Source organism: Protopterus annectens, chromosome 2.part1 (assembly GCF_019279795.1).
Source record: "Protopterus annectens isolate FY-2018-M chromosome 2.part1, PAN1.0, whole genome shotgun sequence".
Lineage (NCBI taxonomy): Eukaryota > Metazoa > Chordata > Ceratodontiformes > Protopteridae > Protopterus > Protopterus annectens.
In genome coordinates, this window is record NC_056729.1 from 702,175,376 (window position 1) to 702,189,466 (window position 14,091).

Below are 14,091 nucleotides of genomic sequence, written 5' to 3' on the forward strand. Positions count from 1 at the left end.
TATTGCAAAATGTGAAGTATTATCAGATGCTAAGAATGACTGCACTTAAAGGAGACAATCTGACAGACATTTTACAACTATGCACCTGAAATTAGAATAGTTACTAATTTGTGCCAATTGTAGTAAGAACTACGCCATGTTCCACCCAACTATGCATCTTCAGTTTATGTATTAGAAAATTCAGTTCTTAAGAAGATGAATCAGATAACAGAAAGTATGAGAAACATATTCAATGTAGTTGTTGTGCTTAGTGTAGTATTACTACAGTTCTTTAGTAGGGCAGCATCAAATCTATAAATGGCATGAGAGATGATTTCATAATGTATCTTAGATAAGAACAGGTACTTTTATCTTCCAAGCAATAAATGAATTAGAAGAATTTCCATACGCCTCAAACGAGTTTGGCTTTATGTTATTACTGTATTAAAGAGACACTGCAGAAGTAGTAATGAAATAGTCCTGTTATCTGCATAAAATGTCATACATTTAATTAAAAAAAAAGCAAACAATACACACAGAATGCAATGTAAAAGATTATAAAGAAACTTAACACATAAAAGCTTGATGCATCTTTGGCAGAAAATGGGATTAATAAAAACTGTACCAAAAGCATAAATGCTTATCAGAGAGAAATGTTGATGTCTTCGATAATGCAGACTGACTTATATTATGTCATCATCAGCCCTCTGACAAAGAAAAGAGGAGTACTTATGACAAAAATTCTGAAGTCTTTGTCGTCCGCTTTGACAGAAGGTTGTCATTAAGAGTTGGCCCTTACTTTAATGGAATGTACATATTTAAGGCAATACAATTATTTTTACTGTGGCTTCTGACTAAGAGATACACCAGTGACTGAATCGGCAGCAAAAATGCACACACTGTTTTCATTGAAAGTGTAATGCTCACTTACAATTGCAACCAAATATTTTAAGAAAATCATGGGAGGGAAACAAGATATGTAAATAGTTATGTATTTTATGTTACTTTGTGGAGGTCAGGTAGCTAGTTTTCATGATGCCTTTATCTGTCACGTTAGTGTGTTGCAGGACTGTACCAAATAAAATGTGGGATCTATTATTTGAAATAGGATAGTTTACAGTCAAATGTTTCAACATGGAACAAACAGAAAATTTCATTCTTCATTAATGAGATAACATAAAACAACATCAGTTTCCTGATTCATGGATTAAAGCAAATTGCTGACACACAAACCTCCTATACCAAGGAAGATGCAGAAGCAAGTGATACCCTACAGAGACCTTGGTGGGAACAGTTTTCACTCTAAGTTTCCTCCACAAGAGGAGCTCTGTAGAAAAGTTTGTAAAGAATTGCTAAATGTTTGAAACAAAGTTTAAGCAAATAATAGACAATAGCATTTAAAACTCCTACATTTGTGGCTCATCGATATTCATAAGCAGTTTGTGTATATTGAACAACACTACTTAATTATTGTAAATAAACTAAACTACACTATACTGACCATTCTTTCTCTGCTCTTGCACCAAAACTATGGCAATCCATCCCACTTCACCTTAAAGAAGTCTCCTCTTTTTCCACCTCCAGAGCTCAGCTCAAAAAATACCTTTATCAAAAATCTGACTGTAAGTGCTTTTCCACTGGACACATAACCCAAATCCTTTGTCATCTGCTTCACTTTTACCTTGATATTCTATTTTCAGCTGCAGCGTTCCTCTCTTATTTACTACTAAAACTAATTCATATTTACATATTGTATCAATTATCTATGGGATTATCTATCTTCTGTGATAAATTTATGTTTGTAAATTTCTTCAGTTTTTCTTGTTTTTTGTGAATGTCTTCACCTGGGCTGTGCCTGCAAATGGTCTATAGTGATCAGTGTACTACCCTGGGAAACAAATGAAAATAAATAAATAAATGATGCTAAGCATATCCAATGGTCTTCTGGATATTGAATTCCAAAGAAAACATAGCGCCTTTTTTATTTTGACATACAAGTAACCTATTAGATTTATTTAAGAAAAATAAGTTTAGTGTTTTTCTAAGTTAAAAATGCCAATAGACGACCTTACCTTGTCTTTTGTTCTTACTGGTTTAGAATTCAATTCAGACAGACTCTCTCTATTTATTTAACTTCAGTATAAGAGTTCTGATATTTTATTATACATTTATAGATTTAAATACAATGTCACTTAGAATCATTTAAGTCTTCTTTTTGTCTGTCACTGATACTGTAAAACAAAGTGTCTTGTTTTTTGCTAAATGATTCAAATCAATTGCCTTATTCTGTAGATCTTGTAGAGCAATTTGTGTACTACAGTGGACAAATTGTGTTGTTGTTTTTAACAAAATGCTTAGATTCTTCCAGAGTATTGAAGAATACTTCTTCAGTAGATAAATATATTTTCAGGCCGGTAAGATAAAGAAGATGGTCTTTGGTGCTATTCTGTCTTAAAGCTTTTATTAATGGCCAAAACTTATCTCGTGTTTTTCTAAGTGGCATAGTCATTACCAAATTTTATAAGATTGAGGCCTCATTTAAGAGATGGTTTGACCTAACTACTTTCAGTACCAACTATTTGTCCAAATAAGATAGAGATTTTGCTACTGTAGAAAGAGGCAGAGAATCTGGATTAATGGGAATTAGTTTACCAACTGTCCTATTGGATATTTCAATACCATAAGGTAATCTTCTTGTAAATTTGAAAATTGAGGTATCCAGGAGTTAAAAAAAAAGTTATGTGATTGTCTTCAGTTTTCTCAGGTAAACCAAATTATTCTTGTGTGGGCCTTCACTGCATTTTAGATTTCTTTTTTTTTCAATAATCATTTTTATTGTTTTGCCAAACCATTATACATTTCACACACTATTTACATTATGTACAATATTGCTTCCAATGTTTTAGTTCCATTTTGAATTTCCCTATAATACATTAAGAATAAATATCATTTTAACCAAGTACAGGAAATTAAAATCACAAAAAATTAAACATAAAAGCATCTACAATAGACAATTATAAACCAACTCAAGCCAATAATTTGTATTATTTCTACATTTTCTATCTAATCCAAGAATGTGTTGGTACACATACAGAATGTCCTGACGGAAAGTGGATAGGAACCGCTACGCCAAAATAATATTAAAGATTTGTTCCCAAATTTTTATGCTGTTTATACTTTTCTTATTATTTCTAATTAACAATTTGTGCGCTAATATATGCTTAATCGCTAACAGCCTGAAATTTTGCCATGACACCTGTGCTGGGTTCAACCAATTTGTGGCTATATATAATTTCATTAGTAAACTAATATTCATAATTACAATCTTTTTGTTTTGTCCAAATTCTCCGTGGAATATGTAAAATCAGAAATTCCCAGGAGAGTGTTGAGTTTTGGTAACCCATTTTTGTAGTTGTAACTTTAAAGAATTCCATAATTTATAAATGCACTTGCAACTCCAGAACATGTGTAACAGGTCTGCTGTCTGATCTACACACTGTGGACATTTAGGTGACTTTTTTGAATCAAATTTATGAAGTGTAAGATGGGTATAATATGCATTGTTAAATATCATCAATTGAGTAAAGACCAGTTTCTGAAGTGATACGGATTTTAATGTTAAGTTAAACGCCTCTACTATTTTACTGTCGTCTAGGGATGGCAATTTCTCTCTCCAGTATTTGGATAACAGAATATGATTATTATATTTTCTGTCTTTTGCCATTTTATACGCTGAGGATATATATTTTCTATCTTGTTGCAATGCTTCCCACAGATGACCTGAAATAACTAGTTCCTCTTTTTTATTTCAGAACTGGTAAAATAATTTATGGCCAAATCTTTTAACTGCCTCATTATAATTAAATAAGAGATGGGAAGATTCATCTCTTTTAAGATATCATGTACCGCTACTCCTAGGAAGGGTATAAATCCCTTACAGTTAATTCCTTAATAAATGGATATTTCTTTAAGTCTATCAGTTGATTACCAATAGTTATATTAGGATTTCCATCAAACGGTTGAAACATCATCATATATTTTAAAAGGTTCAAGGAGGCAAACAGAGTTTGAGTCGCCACTGCCCATACCTTGATGTGTTCCATTAACTCATATTTACTCAATGTTTTTATATTCAAAAATGGTACAGCTTTAACATTAATTCTCTTCCCTTTTATATGTTTATAATTTAGCAGTACCCATTTGGGTATCCATTTTCTATTTTCACTATCCAAGTAAGACACCCTTAAAATCCTATTGGCCTGAATCACTGTATAATACATCTCAAAATCTGGTAAATCCAACCCCCCTCGTTTTAGGAGCCATCAGTTTTTCATAGGATATTTTCGTTTTTCTGGGTTCCCATAGAAATTTCCCCAGTCCTATCTGAAATTGCTTGAAAAAGGATTTTGTGATTTTAAGTTGTGCTGCTCTAAAAATATATAGCATTCTGGGGAGAACGTTCATTTTTATTATTGCTGCTCTTGCCATCATCGGTAGCTTCAACTTACTCCATCTTTTCAAATCCATTGTTATTCGGTCTCCAGTTGCCTTAATATTGTTGATAAAAAATTCTCTATTTTCAGTTGAAAAGTCAATCCCCAAATATTTTATTCTTTCTTCTGTCCTTATTCATCCTATCAATGGTAGCATTGAAAAAGGTGTAGGTGTCTTTAGAGGGAATATTTTGGTTTTTTTAAAATTTAGTTTGTAATTAGCAATTTTCTCAAAGGTTTGTATTGCTGTTAGTATTTTTCCGTATCTGACACCGTGTGGTACTGTATATATTTAAATCATCTGCAAAAGCAGCCATCCTAACCTTTATCCCAAGAAGTACAGGAGAATTATAAAAACATTTTGTTTCATATGAAGAAATAAAGGTTCCAAATACAGATTAAACAGTATGGGAGACAATGAGCACCCTGTCGAGTTCCATTTTTAATTTGAATCCTTTTGGAACATTCATGATTTATATATAAACTAGTGTATGCATTCTTGTATAAATTTCTTAACATAGAAATAAAGAGCTGAGGTATATTGAAATATGATAATGTTTCAAATAAATAAGCCAAATTAACTCTATCGAATGCTTTTTGAGCATCAATTATTAAAGCATATATGTTCATATTTTTATACTTTGCATAAGATATTAAAGTATGAAGAGTTAATGTATTGTCTGTAGTCTGTCTCCCATCTATAAACCCCGCCTGTTCTTCTGATATTATCAAGTTTATTATTTTTTTTTAATCTACTAGCTAGAATAGATGTCATGATTTTCATATCAATATTCAACAATGATATGGGCCTATAATTGTCTGGATTTTTGGGATCACTATTCTCTTTCAATAACAGAATTGTTCTTGAGGCATTAAAATGAAGATCATTGCTGCCATTTGAAATTATATAATTAAAGGTCTGTGAAAGTACGGTGCTCCACTAAAAGATTTATAAAATTCAGAGGTCATACCATCTGGTCCTGGTGCTTTATGTGGCTTTAGTTTCTTAATTGCCTCTAGAACTTCATCAACTGTATTCAATGCAGTCAATTCTCCCTGAGAATCCTCGTCAATCTTGGGAAAATTAATTTTCTGTAAGAACTCTTTTCTCTCTTCATCATGCCCATGAGTTTGTTGCTCACCATATATCTGATTAAAAATTGATTAAAAAATCTTCATGACATCTGACTTATCAGTATATAACGTATTATTATGATTTATTTTGGTAATTAATCGTGTCGATTTCGTCTGATTAATAATACGGGCTAATGCTTTCGAGGGAGTTTGAATGTGATTTGCATATTTAACTAAACTTCTTTGTTCGTACAGTGTCAATTTTCTGTTATGCATAAGAAACAGCTCTTTCTGACATCTTAACAACTCAGTTTCTGTTTGCTCAGTGTAGTTACTCATCAGCTCCTGGTCCAATAATTGTACTTTAGTTTCCAGATCCAGTTGTTCTTTATTTTGGAGGTTTTATAATAAGTGGCTTTCTGAATAAATAATCCTCTTAACAAAGTTTTAGTTGTAGCCCATTCTATATCTAATGGATGTTCATTACGGGGTATATTGTATACTAATTGTTTAAGTATCTCCTTAACTTCCTGTACTATATCTTCTTTGGTTAATAGGTATGGGTTTAAGGACCAATTATATCCACCATGATTTTTAGTATTCAAAATATCGGTCTTTAAAGTTAAAGTTATTTTAGAATGGTCTGAGAGCTGTCTAGCTTGATTAGAAACCCTAGGCTCAAGTGAAATGAACACTTCTAGAATTAAAAAAAAATCAATTCTTGACCACATTTTATGGCAGCTAGAATAGAAAGTAAAGTTTTCTGCCTTTACTTGTATGTGTTTGTGTTTAAAAGGGTCATATAGTTTGAAATCCATTCTCAGTTCTTTCAACGCTACCATTGCCTGCTTATTAAAAGCAGTCGAAGCTCCCAACTTATCAGTTTTAGAATCTTGGTAAGCATTCCAATCCCCCCCATCACTATGTAACAGTTGTTATATGACTGTAGAATAGAGTAAATTGAAGCTATATAATGATGTTGGTTCACATTTGGGGCATAAACACATAAAAGTACTATCGGCTTATCGAAACTTTCAGTTTTGAGAACCACCAAACACCATCTGCCTTCTTTATCTATTTTGTCCTCCAAAATTTCTCCTTGAAACTGATTCTTGATTATAATTGCCACCCCAGCACTATTCGTAGTCCCTTCCGCCTTTACAACCTTCCTAATCCATTTCTTGTCCTTCATTGTTTCCCACTGGTCATTAGTCAAATGCGTTTCTTGTAATAGAATAAAACCTGCTTTTGATTTAAAAAACAAATGCAGAAACAGCTTTCTTTTTTTCATGTTCTGGAGTCCTTTAACATTCCAGGAATCTATTATCCACATTCTAAACTATGAATTGATGAATAATGGTATCTATTTTTGTTTTCCACCTTAAATTGACAAGTGTTGGTATTACGTGAATTTTTGGAAGCAAAACAGCCATCCCATCCCTACCCAGTGCCTATCCACTATTCCTCCGGACCAGGATGAACATAGGTTTTTCACATTGGATAACATTCCCCAAGTAGCTAAACTACTAATTCTATTAACTAACAATAAAATAGCATGCAAAAAACCTACACCAACTATATCTACGTCTACAAAGTCTAACCCAGACATTCCCTACTAAACACCGCACTCAAGTAACTACAGCTCTGAACATTTCCCTAATATTCATGTAAACTAATTGTACCTGACATGTCAAATAATTCACTTTTAACAAACTTTAAATACAGCAATAATATGTTAGCATTATAATTACTTGTTCCAAAACCTTTTAACTAACAGTTCACCTAATAAGCACACAGTTATTATACATTTGTTTAAAACAAGCCATTATTTAGGTCAGCTATTTATCTTCAAAACATTCCTACAATATTGCATTTAATTTTTATAGATCATTACAGTTAGACATCACCTATATTACACAACTACTACTACTGTTTGCTAATTATACTATATGTATATATATATATATTTTTTTTTCTTTTTTCTGTTCTCCCCTTTCCCCAACTGAACACAGTTAAAAGATACTTATTTATTCACTTATTTACTCACAAATAAAACACAGTAAGTTACAAAACAAGCCTGCAAAGGAGAGAAAAAAAAAAAAAAGAAAAAAAATAACACAAAAAATAGACTGCATTACCTGGATTTACCACTAAGCCATAGACTCTTATACAGCAACAGCCAAACCATACATTTTTGTCCATACAAGACACATTTTACCTCATTGATCGTTTCTCAGTCATTTTAGCCTCAAAAAAGTCCCAAAAAGCTTCGTTTCGATTTACAGCAGCTCTTCTTGCTTCCCAGCAGTTGCAGCAGTCCAGGCAGTTCAATTTTCGAATTTTCGCGCTCGCGACGGGGGAACCAATTCACGAACGGACCTCTCAGCTGTACCACACTCAAAACGGTCCCCCTGCTTCCTTTACCTTGTTTCCTGCTTCCTCGTGGGTCAGGAGCGTTCGTAGAAGCCATAAAACTTCGTGGAATCTTCGTGTTTCAGCTAGGAAGACGAGATTAAAAGATAAAACGGAGAATTACCAGGCCTGCTGAAGAAAGAAGAACACACAAAGGATTTTGAAGCCTCGGATTCTCGTAAATGAAGTCTCCCATTCACTCTAATGCAGGAAAAAGCCAGGATGTACTGTTCAATTTTCAGACGGTGGCAGGGCCTTAAACAGCTTCAAAAAGGTAGGTCTGGCTTCTTTTTTTGTATTTACAGTGTATTTAATGCCATCAAGAGTAAAGATTAAACTGTTAGGATATTTCATTTGAAATCTAATGTTTTTGTCAATTAGAAACTTACAGTATGGAGCCAGCATTTGTCTAGACTGTCTTATTTGTGCTGGTAAATCCTGTGTTATAGAAACTTTATAACTTTGCCACATTATAGATCCTCCAGATTTTTTATGGTTAGAAGTATTTTATTCACATCCTGGAAGTTTAATATTTTGACATACACAGGTCTTGGTGTATTTGAAGCTTGGGAATTCCTGTAAGCTCTATGTGCTCTTTCTATGACAATTTGCTGAACATCCACAGAGTCCTTAAGTAATGTTTCAAATATTTGTATGATAGAAGTGTTCAGCTCATTATATTGGATTGATTCTGGGATCCCTCTGATGATTATGTTGTTACGGCTTGATCTTGCTTCCAGGTCCAGAATTTTGTTTTGCATCATTTGTATATCAGCCTCTTGTGATTCAGATCTTTTAGTGAGCAATGCTATATTGTCTTCATTTGCTGCTATTCTGGTTTCTGCTTTCTCCATTCTTGTTAGAATCCGATTACATGTCTCACTAAATGTTTGTGTTTGGGATGTTAGGTCTTGTAATGCATCTTGTATAGGCAACAATGCAGACTTAATTTCTTCCATCGTAACCTGTTGATCAGATTTCGCTGATGCCCATGTTTTTGCAGTTTCTTGCTGTCTGAATGTTTTCTGTCTCTTAAATATGGATTCCTTCTCTGGAGACTGTAATGCTGACAGTTTAGTTTTAGTAGTTGTAGTGTCCATATTTTTATCTTCTTTTGACATTTTGAAATGCTGCAGATAGAGATGATTACCAAGTAAAAGTTTCAGTAATGTGGTAATTCAGTCCTTTGTTTGTTGCTCTGTTCAGAATCAACCAAGCAATCAGTTCCAATCCTATTGTCACCAAGTATTTTTTTTCAATTTTATTTTCCTCGATAAGATCGCTGACTTCTAGTAGATTATTAATTGCTGTCAATTAGTTGATTAACTCCAAATGTACATCCGCAGAGGTGATTTTTGTTTCTGGTCTTTGGAGAGCTGAAGTACTGCAGTGCTTATAGAATGGCGGCCATCTTTGTCTCCCCGCATTTTAGATTTCTAACTCTGTCCAGAAGCCAGGTGTTTTGTTTCAACAGGAATACAGTTTGGATTTGTCAGTCTTTCATTCTGTTTTAAAAGTCATTCATGGGTGTTTCCAATTATTCTTTCTGATCCTTCTGTCTCTCAATCTTTTTTTTTCAACATTTCAATTTAAGATTACTATTTGCAGAGTTTCTAGTTTGTCTGCATATTGTCTATTTTCAGATGTATCTCTTGTAGCAAAGATAGTACCTGCTGGAAGTCTTTTTCTCAGTGAAAATATTTCCAACATGTACTATTTTTTGAACCTGCTTTTGAAGAATTCCTTTGTGAAGTTCTCCATGAAAGACATATTAGAAGATAATTTGACAGCAATTATTTTTATTCCAGAAGTCAGACTCAGTTATATCAATCAAATAACTGTTATTTTAGAAAATAAAACCAGTTTAGCAGATTTCCTGCCAGATTTTCAGAATGGCTCTTCTTAAAATTGCAGAGCTCATCACCAGTGCTGTTTATTGCTGGCAAAAATGAATCTCTCCCACCCTTTGGCCTTATTTCTACATGCAACAGGTGCATCCCTTTTTGTTGATTTCATTATTTCTTTTTTACCCTTTAGTTGGTTTAGAATGGTCTGCTCTATGATTGTCATGTGGTGGAGACTTACCTTTTAGAATTTAACTTTATGTGGTAGGCCTTACCAGTTTGTTGTCAGAAGGATGTGTGGGAAGACAACACTACACTTTGTTACCTTTATAGTACTTTATTAGTCTATCTTCCAAAAATATGAACTTTAAAGCTACATAGCCTAAGTAGTTCTACAAAAATACATTTTGATTAATCTAAATATCTTCACCTTCTGCTTCTTAGGGGACGCTGTAATCAGCATAATCTTATGTATGCATATTGGTGGGTTTTCAAGCATCATTGTCTGACTTGATTGGTAGTGTTGATAAGAGTAAAGATTAGGTTGATAAACTTACCTTATACTATAAGAACTGTCTGAGCAAGTCTGACACTAATCATCAGTCTTATTTTGTGTCCCATTACAATGGTCTGTCTAGTAAAATAGTTTCATTATTAAGAAATGATGGAATATTTTGTTAGCTGATTTGCTTGTGAATGAATTATATAAAAAAATCATTATAAAGTAATGCTGGAACATTTTGTTAGCTGATTTGTTTGTGAGTGAATTATATAAAAAGTCCATTATTTTCTTTTTGTAATGTTATTCTGTAGTCATTTTAAAGCCTCCCACCTGATAATATGGATAAAAGTCCTGGTAATGCATGAGGGTACTGTCCCTCATGGTAAGTGTTGTTCTGTTTTTTCCTTTCTGTTCCGCTGAATTTATAGACATATATAAAATACATCTGTTATGGCTGGTGTTTAGAACTTTCTGCTAGAAGAGATTGTATATTGTACAATGTATTTCAGGCCTTTGCAAATTATTTTCCATAGGTGGAATTAACAGTTGTTTTAATATTAAGACCTAGGAACACATTATGAATATTAAACATGTTGGTTAATATTAATACTAAAAATTCACCTGTTTAATATTAATACTAAAAATTCACCTTAGAACTATGGTAATCTTTGAAGGCTACTTAGTATCTGATATTATTTCTCTTGCATATCTTATTCATTTTATGATTCACACCACCTTTTTAATTGGCATTACCTTTCTAATTGTATCTTACCAGTGCATGTCTTTTTTATTTTTTTAATGGAGAAGTTAACAATGTCATACAATTCATGAAGAGCATCCTGAGTAAACTTATTTGAGCTACTAATTATAGTAATCTAATCTGTTCATAGGTGTTTAACAGGCTAATGACCACAAGGGCCTTTTTAAGCCTAGCCATGTATCCCAAATCTCTGACAAGTTCTGATACCCTTGATAAGTGTAAGTGTGGGTCTGGGAGATGAACCATTTACAGGTTACCTGTGTCAATTAGAGACATAGGTGCCAACGTAGGGATGAATTTCTGTTTTCCCGTCCAATTGCCCAAGTTAAACTTCAGTTGGATTAGGGAGGAACTCTGCTTCACATGGATTGGGAGTCTGTTCCATAGACATGGTATTCTCTGAGATACGTAACTATCACTCCAGCAGGTCCTATTTATATCACAGGCAAGGTTTAAGCCTTTAGAATGGGTAATTCTGGTGCCATTTGTTTTGTGGATATGCAGGAGGTCCAACAGAGTGGGGACTGACAAGGCCCTGTATGCCAGGCATATATCTCCCCTCAAAAGACTGTAGGAGATAGACTACAGGGATAGGCCTTGAGGCAGTCTGCATAGGACATTTCACTTATACCCTTTTTTTCTTTTAGTGAAGAATCTCTGTGGATATTCCAGTTGTTGGATATGTCTGGTTAGGTACATACAAAAGGGGACATTGTACTCAGTGACTGGTCTGATGAATGCTGAATACAGTGGTACAATGACTTCCTTGAAGTTAGATGCCATACCTTTGTTTATAAGTTGTGCAACATGGAATGATTTCCTCACCACTGTAGGCACGTGATGAACAGAGGCTAGATTACTATATTTGTATGTCCCTAAGTCCCTGACTACTGGGTCAGCTCTAAGAGATGTGTTAGCAATATGATAGTTACCAGGGATGGATGATTTCTTGAAGGATGCTATTATGCATTTCTTGGCATATAGTTTTAGTCCATGCCTCTGACACCAGCTGTTTGTCTGTTTCAGCCCCCTCCAGGAGAACATTTGTGTCAGTGTGAGAATCAATGACTGCTCCTAATTTGCAATCATCCGCAAATTTAGTCAGCCAGAGATCACTGACATTGGCCTTGACTTCTGAGAAGTAAATGCCAAAAAGAAGCGGTCCAAGGACTGATCCTGGAGAGACTCCACTTGTGACTGGCCTCTTTGTAGACATGGACTCACCAATTCTAACTTCCTGGGTCCTGTCTATGAGCCAATTGGCTATCCACCGAGTGACATATGGGTTTACATCTAACCTCTTGATTTTGTCAACCATGCCCGAGTGGGGTATTGTGTCAAATGCCTTGGCCAGGTCATGGTAGGCAGTGTGAACGATTTTGCCCTCATCCATTGCTTTGATGACCTTCTCATAGAAGTCCACAAGGTTAAGTAGGCATGATCTGCCCTTGAAGAAACCAGATTGGGTTGGATCCATTGTCTAGAGGTTTACTATGTCTCTATTGATCATCTCCATGATAATTCTTTCCATGGCTTAACATAAAAGACTAGTGAGACTTATGGGTCTGTTTTCGTATGCATGTCATGTAATGTACTGTAGTAAAGTCCCAGAAGGAAGATGTATTTATGAATTAGTTTCATTTTAGTCTTAGAATAAACATGATGTTATCAGGAACTGTGCTCTTTTTGGAGAGTATACAATGAGTGCAGAATAGAAAGATCCTCAGTTTGCCAGTATTAAATCTAAAGTATTCACATTCCTGTTTGGATTTTGTACATTGCTTCAAGCTGTTTTGGTTAACATAACAATTTAATATTTGGACATATTTATTTGTTACTGAGTAAATTAGACATTCTGTGTTTGGCTAGATTAAATCCTATGAAGATTGTATTTTGTTTGTTTTTACGTCCTGGACTTTAGTTGGTAAAGATTGCTTCTGTGTTGGGGTGGCTGACATTATGCATTAGATTTCTATAATACTACATTCACCACCACTGGCATTATTATTATTATTATTATTATTATTATTATTATTATTATTATTATTATTATTATATGAATAATTTTAAGTCCTACAGGTACATAACTTCATAAGCAATTACTAGGCTAATGACTCTACAGAGTCTTGTTAAGTCTAGCCATGCCTCCCAAATGGTTTTGACAGATTTTGATTCCATAGGATTTTATAAAGAGTATATATAACTTGGCATGGGAGGTTGATTATTTACAAGCTGCCTCTGTGTAAAAGAGACACGTGTCAGACCAGGGCTAAATTTCCAAGTCCCCATCCACTGTTCCAAGTTGCACTTAAATAGGGATAGGGAAGAACTCTGCTTTGCATGGATAGGAAGCCTGTTTCAGAGATGGGATAATCTCTGAGACACATACCTGTCCATCTAAGATATCTTGTTTATATTGTCGACAAGGTTTAGGTCCATCAATTGGGTATTTCTGATGCTATTTGTTTTGCTGATATGTAACAAGTTCATAAGAGCTGGATCAAAGAATGCTTTGTAGTCCAGGCATACATTGCCTCTCAGCAGTGTGTAGGAGTCTGAATATTGTTACAGGACTTTGTGGTGGACATACCAGTTGTTGCATATGCCTGGTCAGGTGCCTACCAAAAGGGGCATTCTACTCAGTGATTGGTCTAATGAGAGCCAAGTACAGCAAAACAGTCACATCTTTAGACCTAGATGCCATACCCTTGCTTATAAGCAACATAGAATGATTTTCTTATAGCAGTAAATACATGCTGGTTAAAGGCCAAGTCACTGTTGACATGCAGTCCCAAATCCTTGACCACTTGGTCTGCTCTTAGAGATGTATTATCAATGTAGTATTTTCCAGGGGACTGTCTTTCCGAAGGATATTGTCATGCATTTCTTGGCACTGAGTTTTAGCCATGGCTCTGACATCAGTTATTAGTCTGAGTCTTGGAGAATATATCTGTCCTTTTGGGACTCTATAACTGCACCTAGATTGCAATCACCTGTGAACTTTGACATTACCCTTGACTTAAGAAA